The sequence below is a fragment of the Vicia villosa genome, unplaced genomic scaffold (genome assembly GCF_029867415.1).
Source record: "Vicia villosa cultivar HV-30 ecotype Madison, WI unplaced genomic scaffold, Vvil1.0 ctg.001687F_1_1, whole genome shotgun sequence".
Classification (NCBI taxonomy): domain Eukaryota; kingdom Viridiplantae; phylum Streptophyta; class Magnoliopsida; order Fabales; family Fabaceae; genus Vicia; species Vicia villosa.
The window spans coordinates 249,936-263,901 of NW_026705698.1; the positions used below are offsets into that span (position 1 = coordinate 249,936).

The 13,966-nt window shown below is 31.7% G+C and overlaps 1 non-coding gene across 1 annotated transcript; it reads right to left on the reverse strand.

The window, feature by feature from the left end:
• Positions 1-13,074: 13,074 nt before the first annotated feature.
• Positions 13,075-13,156, reverse strand: TRNAS-AGA (transfer RNA serine (anticodon AGA)). The gene has a single exon. It is a non-coding gene; the product is annotated as a tRNA-Ser (tRNA).
• Positions 13,157-13,966: the final 810 nt, after the last annotated feature.

The window sequence follows — 13,966 nt, forward strand, 5'->3', positions numbered from 1 at the left end:
TTTCCGGGTTGGATGATATTATGGCCTGAATTCCCTTGTAATATTAAATCTAATATCGCAGCTTATGCTATCATTCTGGATTTTCATGTAAAAATACAACTTTGTACGATTTTCATGGAGAACTGATTCCAAAGAGGTTTTTATAAATTTTAGTTTAATTCTGATTTCCTATATATTCTTCCTATAAAATCGTTTGCTTAATTTGATTGGTTTGCTTGATTCGGTTGTTTCTTATAGGATATAGTTGATTAAATTCGATTATTTGTATGATCCTTACCTATAATCGCGTTTGCATAGCTTTTTTTGTTATCACGTTTGATTAATTCGTGTTTTCTTAATGCGTGGATCCTTAAATCTGTTTGCTGAATTTGGAAATTAGGAACATACATCATATAATAACAATTGTGCTTGTCAGTGGGTATTGTAATCGAATAGGATCGAATCCACGTAAGGATCTAGAATTAAAAGAGTCGATGATAAGTCTGTAATCGATACAGTAGATTAACTTATTTATCAATTTTTCTTTTACCTTATTCACCTTCAATTTAAGTTTTAAACCTTAAACCCTCCTTTCAATCGATTGTGTAAAATCAACCCAAGAGTCCTTGCGATACGACTCTCGAGTGTCACTTTTCTGCACTACAGTTTTTATTTACTTGTTTTTGACATGTGTGCGACAGCAGATCAAATTTATCCTCTTAAATATGTTCTTGAAGATCAAGTCATTTATTTGGAGTCAACAGTATGGTCAAACGAAATTTAAGTGAAGATTTTTGTTTCAAGGTTCTCTAATGGTTTAACCTCTCAACTCTCAAATGATGGTAACTAACATGAAGATATCTCAAGACTCATTAAGAAGATTCAAGGTTATTGTGTGATGCTAAACTTAAAGATAATTATGCCATGACTTGAAGCATCAAAGTTGTGAAAGAGAGGAAGTGTGAAAATTTTCATGGCCGTGTTCTTTTAAATGACCACTGTCTTGTAAAGACACAAGGATATTTCTGGAAATACTATGATAAAATCACACACACACACACAAAATTTCTTTGAGAAGCCTCACACATTTTATTTAAATCACCTGAAAAATGTTTCTATAGCCTAGCCAACTAATTATGGGAGTGTCTGATTGATTGAAAAACTTTTTCCAACTGAATAATCAATTAGACCTAATAACCTAATCGATCATTTTCACTAAATTGAGTCTAAAATCGATTCGAAAAATCGATTATTTAAGGTCAATAATCAGTTGGCCTAATATATTAGGTGAGTTATTTTGCATGTGGGTTAAATTACAAAGAGGGTTATTTGTCCATAAATTATTTCCAAATTTAATCAATAATTTAGAATTTAAATAAAGAGCTTCTCTACAAATTTTTCACATCTAAAAAACAAACGTTGATCTCACCTTCATTTCTCTCATCATTTTCTCTAAAACTCTCATTTTTATCACATATATTTTTCCATATTGCTTTGAGAGTATTTTTGGGTCTATGTGAGGATCTTTGTTCTAAGTGAGTGATTAATGATAATTTACTAAGAGTGTATTATCTGTTGAGTAATCTCCAGTGATCGTGATGCCTCTTGAATCGAAGTCGTTAATCTTAAACTGGCGTTGCTAATCTCCAGTAGAATGGACAAAAAAAAAGGGTACCTGCATGGTTAGTATTTCAACTCCCAAGTCAGTTTAGAGTTCAAGATAATCATAGTAAGAGTGGAGATTAAAGATTGTGTACCGGAAAACCTCTTTTAAGGTATTTATACCTTGGACTCAATGAAACGGCTAAGATAAATAAGTATATATATATATATATATATATATATATATATATATATATATATATATATATATATATATATTAAGTCATTATGAATATGTTTTAGCAACCTTATGTACTTGTTGTATATATGTAGCCATTCTTAACACATTCTCACATCGATTACGCTAGAGAACCAATGTGAAAAGCTATCCTCTACTCTCTATCTCCTCGGTTACAAGCTTGCCTGAGGTGAAAAGGGAAGTTTATCTCTTCGATTACATTCTTACCCAAGGTGAAAAGTTAAACATATTCCCTAGGTTACGCGTCTGGCCGATGTGAAAAGTGAATGTCATTCTCTAAGTTACACATTTGCCCGTTGTGAAAAGTGAATGTTATTCTCTATAACTCATTTGTCTGATGTGAAAAGTGAATGTTATCTCCAAATATTCCTTCGGTTCACTGACTAGCCAAGGTGATAAATTTTTTTCACCTTAGTTTGTTGTCTAATATAAAATGTTACAGACTTACCATAACACCCTACGTTACCTCAGACAATCAACAATCAATCGATGTGAAAACTCTTTTTTAACCAATGTGATAAATGTTTTATATAATAGTGTATTTCCTGGGAAATTGATATGGTTCAGTTATGGCTATGACTAAGAATAAGATAGCCTAGATAAAGAAATTCGACAAGTCAAAGCCTGTCCTAGGCAAACTACTAGGAAACAAGCACTCATGAATCATTATCGCATGACACCAACACGCTTAAACATGTCTCCTGAATGCACTAATTATTATTTATAGACTAGGCCAATGAGATAAATATTTATTATGATGAGTAATGGCAGGGCCAGCCCTGGGTCAGGGCAAGCAGACCCACATCCTCAAAAAATTAGGGACCTCATTTTACTAGGTGTAGTTAAAAAATTATTATACTAAAATAATAAAATATATAACATTAAGCGAAATTGTTTAACGACTCGTTATTTGTAGCCCAGAGGCATAGCCAATTCATTAGAAGCCTTGAGTAGTCGGTTTGATACTTAGTTGTTCCAAAATTTTCAATTATTAAATTTTTTACACTTAAATCTCAATGACAATAAGTTATGGTTAATTTAGAAATAATAGAGAGGTAAAGTCATCATTTTAAAAAGATATAATTTTTGTTACAATTAACATTTTTCAAATTTTAATTATAAAATAATTGTATTTAATCAATTAAAATTTATAATTAAATTTTATTCTCGATGGCTATTTAGACGGTTATTTATTGTAACCCTTGTAATTTTATTTTAATTTATTTTAGTGTAAATTTAAAAGATTATTTACATGTTATAATTAAATATTTAAAAATTTATCATCAATTAACTCATTTATTATCACATTTTTATGATGAAATCAAATTTATTTGTGCTTTGATTTATTATTTTTCTGATTATAGAAATAAACTTCTTACCAATTCGGTAAACCTATGTATTAGGGCAAGAACATGGTTTACGCCTACTCCTACATTTTCTAGCGACTTAGTTTGCCGCCATTAAAGCAAGAGAAAACGTCATTTCTATTTCTTTGAGATGGTGGATGTTGCTTAAAAATTGGAGAAATTAAGACACTTAAAAAATTTGTCATTCTTAATTTAGTTAATCATATTTTAATTTTAAATTCTTTAATGATTTACACATGACTATTTATATGCATTGAAATTCTTTTTATAGTTAGAAATAGCTCAGACTTCATATTTTTGATCTTGTCTCCGAGACCCTTCTACCTTATTCATTTTAGAGGCGAGTAAAACATCAATTTTTTTGTTCAGGATTTATTTATTTGTGTGTCATGGGCCTCTAAAAAGTCAGGACCGATCCTGACTAATGATAATTAATCCTTCGTTTAGAATACAATTGCGGAAGACAAGTATAAAAGGTGGACTCAACTAAAGAAAAAATACTCAATTTCTTAAAAAAAAATTATTTACTATGACTCTTAATTTCTAGCCTACTTGATATGAATTTATCAATTAATATTCGTGTAAGAAAAGTAGTGTTATTGTTATTGTTAGGACTCAAATATATTGAGACAGTCTAAGTCAAAAGATCAGTCTGTTAGATTAGAAAGCCTCAAATCCACGGGTGGCAAAGCGGGAGGTTCGCACCGTTTAAGTCCGTCTAAAAGCGGGACGGGGCGGACTAATTTAGGTGTCTGAGTTCAAAAGTCAAATTCGCCCCGTTTATTAACGAGTTGGCGGGTTGGCGGACCGGACCGCCAATTTTTATATTTTATTTTATTTTAGAATTTCATTTATACATAATTTACAAATCTCTTAATTATTACCAAAGAGGTCGATAATTTTTTTTTAACAACGCACAATAGAACTTCAACATGTCTTAAAGATCAATTACAACAAAAAATAAACGAAATAAACTCAAGCACAATAAAAAAAAGTATCAAAATAAATAAATAAACAAATACATATCATCCTAATTTTATTTAATAAAGACTAACTACTAAAATAATCCAATTAAGAATTTACACAAGACAAACAGTGATAACAATTATATTGCATAATACATCACAATGCATAAAATAGTAGTACATAAAATATCAACACCTGACTTTCTCACTATTACATCATATAGATTCTTATATTGACCGATTTCTTATTAGTTAAATCATAAATTTGTCACACGTATACACTAATTAAATCATTTCTTTTCTTAAAATCAACATCTATTTCTAAAGAAAACATTTGAGTTAATGTATTGAGAACTTAATAATTATGCATGTCATACAATTGTTCTTTTATTTCAAACTTTTTCAATCAATACATGTATTAGAAAGTTATAGAAAGAACATTACAATTATAATTTAATTTGTATGTATAATAATTTAGAATACAATTCAATCAACATAATCCTAAGAGAAGAGTGTTGTTTTTATACTTAAAGTTGTTTTAATTCTAAGCAAAAACTAAAATGTTTTAACAAAAAATCCGTAGGTAAAATCCGTCCCGCCCCGCTTTTTAAAGCGGATTAGACGGGACGGACCAACTTAAGTTATCGAGCCGAAAATTTCAATCCAATCCATCAAAAATGACGGGTCAAATGGATCGAACCGACGCGCTTGACCCATTTTACCACTCTTACTCAGCTCTCATACGCCACCTTGAACATTTTTGTTTATTTATTTATCACTATTGCATCAAAGTGTGAAAGATATAAGAAGGTTAAACTTCTAACCTAAATCGCATCAAAGTCTAATAATATTGAATCTCGCCGACTTAACAACACATAAAAATGTTAAATCACTATGATTTTCTTAATATCTGATTTTCTTTCAATCAATGATATTGTAGATCCAGTTCGTGGCAATATTCAAACACGTAACTATGAAAAAACTCAAAGCAAATTAGTGTCGACTAAAACAATTGGTTTAGAGTAAATCCATAAAGCAAATATGAAAACATATCAACTCAAACTAATAGTAATAATGCCCTAGCATTATAAAACCTGAAGAAAAAAAACACACACTCTTATTTGTTCTGCACGTGCAAGCCACTGCCACACGTAACAACAGACAGCACTTAAATAATTGTACCGACCATAAACTGTTTGACCAACATGCAACATGGAGAAATCGTTTCCCACTGCGATCATATCGATTCTTAGTAGTTGTTTAAACACGTTACCACATAAATCACTAGTATTATTTATAGCATTTTCCAACCAAGTGTTATTTATTGCATTTTTATAAATTACTAACAGCTCTATTTTGCACTCTCATGATAAAAATATCTCTAATAATTTATTCCTAGACTCCTAATAAATTTGTACACGTAGTTGCAGCCACAAATATATTTTTGTTCCATCTCACTGTACCCCAACATCCTCATAAGATCAATCCAGATTATTATCATGCCATGATGTGATAGTATAATGATTTATGGGCCAACCCTTATGGTGATATATTCTTATATTTATTTTTCAATTTTTATTTGCTCTAAATAATTAGGGTTTTTTTTCTCATTTTTTGTTAGACCGTTGACTTTACTCTGGTTGGTTTTCTCATCCACTAATAGTCCCATACCTGAGCATGTGTTGTGGTTTCTCTAGTTCAACCAATCATCACTGAGTTTTGTGAAGGAGAATAATTTATTAGAAAATGTGTATTTTCTTCAATTTCAAATATGAATAAAAGTTCATTAAATAAAGTTGATCTAATGATCCAAAATTTATGAAAGGCTAATCAATAAGTTAGTGTGTATAGTTGTCTTTCTTTTCATTCTCTTTTCACCAAACACGGTCCATTTGCTATCTGGAAGTCATTTTACTTAATTTATCACAACATGACTAAAAATTAAAATCCAGATCTTGCTCAAATAAAATTGAACATGTTGCCACTTGAATAACAAACATATACAACTAGATGGTATGGTTGTCTAAATGTTCTTCTTTCATTTCGGAAAATAATATGATTGTGATATGATATGCCTATCAAAATCATATCTTCCATTACCCAATATTGATAATTGACACACATTGAATGTTTTAGATGGGTCAGAGACCCGACTGTAAGATCCATTTTATAGTTTTCATTCAACGAATAAAGAAATTAAGTGGGATCTCAGCAACGACCGAACACTTGATCTTAGCTACTGGTATATCAGTTGTTGTCATATTTGATTGGACGATTTTATTTATCTCACTTCAGGTTAGACAGAAGCGATTTTAACCGTTTATCATATAAAAATCTAAATACGTGTCATTTCAGATATTATCTCATTTTTACTCTTAAATTACACCTCTTAGACTTCACTGACTTAGGCATTGGAGTATTAATCTTGCAGGTCCTCTCCACCTTATCATATTTGAAGCTATCGTCACCGCATCGAAAGAACTTGTTCCCTTAGCACTACGCATTTCTCTTTCCACCTAAGAACAATAACGCCGTATGTGGGAATCGACTATTGACTCCCTCGAATCCCTGTAAAAACCATAGTATCTTCAACGCTTATATGCTTCGAACAATCATCTTTCTATTCTCTCATTAGGTCGATCTTATATAAATCATGGCAACAACAAAGTTCATTCGACTAGTTGTCTAACGTAACATTATCGTTGCTACGAAAATTAACACTCTCAATCCAACGGGAGATGTAACACCTCAAAAATCTTGATTAATTATTTAATTAGTTAATTAACTAATTTAGTGTGAATATATGAGTCATTGTGATTATTTATGATTTATTGGTGATTACGTTGTGTATTGTTGAATATGATGTGTTGTGGGGTAGAACGAATTAAGATAATTATGAGGATTATTTAAATAATATTTAGATAATTAGAATAATTAGTTAGAATTATTTTAATTAGTAAAATAGAGTAATATTGGTGTTAGAGACTATAAGGGCAAAGTAGACAATTGTAAGAGGTTAAGTGAGGGCAAAGGTGGAATTACCTATTAAGGGTCCAAGGGGTAAGTTTGACAAAAAGAAAAGTTGAGTTTGAGGGCTTCATTCTGTATGATCGTAGATATTGGAAGAAGAGAGAAGAGGCTAGGACACAGAGAAAGAAGAAGAGAAACAGATAGAACGCAAGGAAGAAGAATCAATTAATGGAAATCTAAGGTAAGGGGAATTTGTTAGAACAAGATTTGTTCTGATCAATTATCTTAGTTTTGATGATAACATTAATATGAATTTTGCTTAAGATTATATGGTACTCTAATCCAATGCAATTTCCCTTTCAGGAAATATATAAAGAGTACGCATAATTCAGCGCTCAGAAGCTTTGTCTCAAATGGTTCAGCATGCAACATCAGAACATGGTCTGGCAAGACATCAGAAGATGGTCGAAGCAGAATCAGAACATGGGTCTATGGAAGCATCAGAAGAACATGAGATCAGAAGCACTGAAGCTCAGAAGATGGTATCACGCAACAGAAGAACTTCAAGGTCAGAAGATCAGAAGATGCTATGCACCAAGCTGTTTGACTCTGATGATATTCAAACGTTGTATTCACAAGCATCAGATCAGAAGAAAGTACAAGTGGCAGGCTACGCTGACTGACAAAAGGAACGTTAAAAGCTACTAAAGGCTACGTCAGTAGACACAGCGTGAACAAGGCTCGAGGTAGTTGACAAAAGCGTATAACATTAAATGCAGTGCTATACGGAACACGCAAAGCATTAAATGCACTCAACGGTCATCTTCTCAACGCCTATAAATATGAAGTTCTGATGAGAAGCAAGGTTAACGATTCTGCACCAAAACAACTCATATCAAACTTGTTGAAACGCTGTTCAAATCTAAACTCAGAATCTTCATCTTCATCAAAGCTCACTACATTGCTTTTGTAATATATTAGTGAGATTAAGCTTAAACGATTAAGAGAAATATCACAGTTGTGATTATAGCTTTTAAGAAGCATTTGTAAACTCTTGAATTGATTACATTAAGTTGTAAGAAACTAGAGTGATCGTGTGGATCAGAATACTCTAGGAAGTCTTAGGAGTGAACTAAGCAGATTGTAACTAGAGTGATCGTGTGGATCAGTATACTCTAGAAAAGTCTTAGAGTGTGTCTAAGCAGTTGATTCCTGGAGTGATCAGTGTGTGATCAGAAGACTCTGGAAGACTTAGTTGCTGACTAAGTGGAGAACCATTGTAATCCGTGCGATTAGTGGATTAAATCCTCAGTTGAGGTAAATCATCTCTGCGGAGGTGGACTGGAGTAGTTTAGTTAACAACGAACCAGGATAAAAATAACTGTGCAATTTATTTTTATCTGCTAAGTTTTAAAGCTACACTTATTCAAACCCCCCCATTTCTAAGTGTTTTTCTATCCTTCAGAATTATCACTGATGCACCATTTCCAAAGGGAAGATGGACACAACGACAAAAGACAAGCTCCTGATCAAGAAGAACCTCGAGGCGTATCCTCAACATCCAGATCCCGAAGTCCTTTGAGAAACCCCTGAAGTTAGACACGTACAATGTAATTGGAGATCCTTATGAGCACATAAAAAATGTGGATACTATGCTTGATTACCACCACTTCCAAGGCGCACTTGAGTGTAAATATATTGTTTGGGCCCTAAAATAAGCTTTCATGACATGGTTCAAGCCCTTTATTGACAATCAAATAAGCTTCTAGAAAAATCTATATGACTCTTTTATTGTCTAGTTCATTGCCCAGAAACAAAAACTCAAAACAATAGTCATTCTCAGTGGAATTCAGAAAAAAATTGGAAACCCTAGGAAAATACATAGACCCATTTACATGAAAGGTGACTAAAGTGTTGGTATTCAAGAAAGGACTGAGAGTGGAGTGTATGTTTCACGAGTAATAATAACTTAAATGGGTTGGGAGCTTAAACGACTTACTAACTAGAACCTAGCCTTAAATCAACTACGAGGAAGAACTTCTGAATGAGGGCGTGGAAAAGGGTCGAGGATCAGGAATCACAAGGAACAATTGACCAATAGAAATTGACCATTAGTGACACTGGGACGAGGAAGATAAACAACCACGAGCCATATTCGTATCTTACACCCCATGAACGCATCACGAGAAATTTTTTTGCAAAAGTTTTCCAGCACTAACTTCAACGAAGTCGAGATAAAAAACCCTTACCCAGTAAAGGAATCATCTAAGACCAATAGCATAAGGTTATGTCGTTTCCACAAGAAACATAGGCACAATACAAATGAATGTGTACATTTGAAAAACGCGATCAATGAACTAATTAAGAAGGGAAATTTAACACGATATACTCAAGACGGCAATTATAAAGACGATCATGGAAGAATGAATACAAGGGGTGGAGTGAATCTCAAAGAAAGAAGTGATCACCTTGCCGAGAGAATTCCTCCCCCAAGAAGACAATCCAAGATATGAATGATACCAAAGGAAGGAAGGACAATAGTGATGAAGGGAGAGAAGATCAAAAGAGGAAAACATCAATATATAACACCCATCACAAGAGGTCTTCCCCAACCATAGAACCCATCTAAAGAGACGATCAAAAGAAGGATTATCTAGTTTAACCAATCATCATTGAGTTTTGTGAAGGAGAATAGTTTATTAGAAAATGTGTAATTTCTTCAATTTCAAATATGAATAAATGTCTATTAAAAAAAATTGTTATAGTTGATCCAAAATTTAGACTATTAAAATATATTAATTTTGAGAAATTTTTGTTTATATTTAAGACTAATTAATAAGATAGTGTGTGTAGTTGTCTTTCCTTTCATTATCTTTTCATTAAAGGGTTAATACCACTTTTCACCCGTGTAATATATGCGAAATTTGCTTTACCCCCTGGTAATTTTATTTTTAGTTTCCCTCCTGTAGTATTTTTTTTTGTTTAGATTACCCCCTCCAGCGTACAAATTTAACACCAAATCTGGGGAGAAAAATCAAACAAAAAAATATTACAGGGGATAAACTTTATATTTAGGAGGCAAAAGACATAGTATTTTTATATTTCAAGGGGGTGTTTGAAAAAAGATATTTTACATGGGGAAAAGCGAATTTCGCCTATATTACAATGGTTCTTTTTATATTTAACCTTTCACTAAATAAGGTTCTTTTGCTATCTGGAAGTCATTTTAATTAAATTATCACAACATGACTCAAAATTAAAACCCGGCGTCTTACTCAAATAAAATTGAACATGTTTCCACTTGAATAACAAACATATATAATTCGATGGTATAGTTCTCAGAATATTCTTGCCCCTATGGACTTGAGCAAAACTCAGTTGTGGAAAGAAAGCATTAACACTTGCTGAATGTAGTCAGATCATTGATGTTCCATGCCATTGCCAAGTTACCAGTCAAATTTAGAGGGGGGTAGTATGACAACAACCACCTCCATCATCAATAGAAATCCATCATTAGTCTTAAAGAATAAGTCACCTTTTGAACTTATTTATGACAAACTTCCTGCATACTATGAGTTCAAAGAATTTGGATGTTTATGTTACATTTTTACTATTCCACGACATAGAAACAAATTTACACCTAGAGTAATGCCTTGTGTCTTTCTTGGATACCCTACTAGTTACAAAGGCTTCAAAGTGTATGACCTAGTGTCCAAAACCTTTCATATTTTTAGAGATATTTTCTTTCATGAAGACACTTTCCCCTTTCATTCGATGTCTGATAGAAACAGTCATGATGATCCTTTTCATCAAATAGTCTTACCAAATCCCATTTGTAATTATTCTTTTCATGACTCTGAGGACTATATGCCAAACATTAATATTCCTCAACGTGACAGTCCAAACCCTACAGTACATGTGCATAACACAAATCCTACTATACCTATTGATCCAAACATAGGCGACGCTTGGCCCCGGCTAGGGTGGGTCATTGCCCAGGCTGGGGCCCATTATTATTTTTAGTAGGAGTGAAAAAAAGAGATTAAATATTAAGTTAAAAAAAATGGTAAAAATAAAAAGTAACTAAAACATTCAGAAGAAGAAAGAAAGAAAGAGACTGGGAGCTAGCAATCCACCGCCATCCGCCGACGACCAACAAGTCTTCTTCAATTCGGTAACTTTCCTTCTTCAATCTCCATTAATGTTTTAGTTTTCTATTTTGCAAGATTCATAAAAGATTTGTAATGGATTTGGATTTTGATTTAAGAGAAAAATTTGTTTTTGTTTTGTGTTTCTTTCCAAATAGAAAAGAAGTTGTTGAGAAGAAGAGAAAAGTAAGATATGTTTTGAGTTTGTTTTTAAATAGAAGAGAGGTTGTTAAGAGGAAGAGCAAAATAAGATATGTTTTGGGTTTTATTTCAACTAGAAGAGGGGTTGTTGAGATTTGAGAAGAAGAGCAAAACAAAATATTGATTGTTGAGAGTTGTTGAGATTTGAGAAGAAGAGCAAAATAAAATATTGATTGTTGAGAGAGAAGTTTCTTTTGTGTTGGATTTCTCTTCATGATAATTTAGACTTTTAATCAGATTTTTTACTTTGTTTCTTTTAGTGGTGTGTTTCAATTCAATCATCTTATCTTATGTTTCCAAAATGTTTGTTGTCAATTTTGTTTGGCTTTCCAAAATTCAACCTTAGCTCAATAATTTAGTTTAACAGGTATAAGTATAAAATTTCCATCATAGACTTGAAGGATACAAGGAAATTACTCTATCTATTTTAATTTCTTCTATTTTCGATTTATAAAACTATTTTATTTTAAAGAGACAATGTTTACTCTATCCAGTTCAATTTCTTATATTGAATTTATTTTAAAATTACTTTATCTAGTTCAATTATTCTATCTAATTCAATTTATAAAAAATAAAATTTATAAGGAGACAATGTTTACAATGAATCCACAAATTGCTTCCATACAGATCTTGTTAAAAATCTCAAAAAAGAATAGTGGGCCAAACAATGACTAACTCTATTACTTATTCATTTTTATAATTGCAACTTATGTATTTGTTGCAACTTATTGAGTTTATTGTTATTGATTGTTTGAGTTGTTTTATCCAATGACAGAGATTTTTGGTTGATAGAGAAAGTATTGAGAATGTGAATGTTAAGTAACCGGAAGCCGAATTACAATCACTACCTAATATTGATGATTATTTATATATTATATACAATGAATTTACAGTATTTAAATGTTTGCCCAGGCTTTATAACTTTTCTGGCTTCGCCACTGGTTGTGTATATGAATTGTTATCGGTCAAATATTTTTTATATAATTATAATTATTTATAAAAATTGATGACAAAAGTGTGTAAGGCAGATTATAATATATAAAAAATTTAAAAACATAATTATGATTAGATAAAATCATAATATATTTTTGTCACCGTTAAATTTTAGGTAAATAAATTTTTTACATATTTTGTTAATATTAAACAATAGTTAATTAAAAATTCTACACAACATCTAAAAAAAACTTAAGACAAACTTATTTCTTGTCACTCTTTCAATAAGTAATATTGTGTTAGTCTATTTTTTAAAAACAAAAATACAAGATTTATTTTATGTGGTTCTGTTGTCTAAATCAAACCAAGCATGGCTAGTTTTTATGGATAGACATAAATAAAAAGTTAAAAGTAATCATTGACCTCCAAAATGGCTTGTGACCTTGAACACATATCTTGAATTTTTTATGTGCAATAATAGTTGCAGTCTTGCAGATGAAATCCAGCAAATAGTAACACATTTGTTACTTAGTAGATTGATAAGACAGTTGATGTTCACCCAAAAATGGCGATGACATTACTTTCTAAAAATGAGAATTAATGGACCTTAGCTAATCTGTTTATCTGAACTTTTGATTTTGAATTCAAAACGTGGACGGCAGGATTCGAACCTGCGCGGGCAAAGCCCACATGATTTCTAGTCATGCCCGATAACCACTCCGGCACGTCCACTTGATGATATGTTTTCAAGTGTAATTAATTTACTGTTTTATTTACATTTAATGCATTTTTTGATACCTTTGATATTTCACTTTAGTCTCTTAATCAAAATGTGTTACATAGTAGTTCATTAACAATTGTTTCGTTGGTCGAATTTGTCATTTCCGTTAAATTTAAAAAAAAAATGTTAACTTCTGACTATGTTGCACTCTTGACATATTTTTAATATGTGACTTAACTTTTGATGGATTTTTAATATTTGACTAGGCTTTTGACTTATTCAACATGTAAAACCTTTTAGTATTTGCACAATCCTTCGATTCTTCAAGTATTTTGGAAACTGAGTTTTTAATTGATTAGCTTCCTAAACAAATTGATGTTAGCATTTAATACTTGGGATTTTCTTATTCCACCTCATGCCCCAAAGAAATATCCTTGCAATTTTTAAAATATCCCTCTAAAATCGGAAGCAATTTGTGTTTCGAACCTTTTTTTGTTAAAATTGAATGAAAATTGGAAGTATATTTGCGGTTTTAAACCGACAATATATTTCCAGTTTTAATGTTACTAGTGGCAGAAACACTTTTTGCAGAGAAATATGTCATTTTTAGCTTTAATATATTTACGGTTGTTTCGCACTAAATACAATAACAAAAAATGAAATCCAAATACAATAACAAAAAACTATAACCAAAGTACAAAAACATTAACAAATACTACTCGGATGACGGATGATGAGTCAGCATGTCACCCTTGAGGCGTCCCTCTGCTGCCTCCTGTAAAACAGAGTCTCTTGAGCCTCCGCCATGATGGCATCCAGAA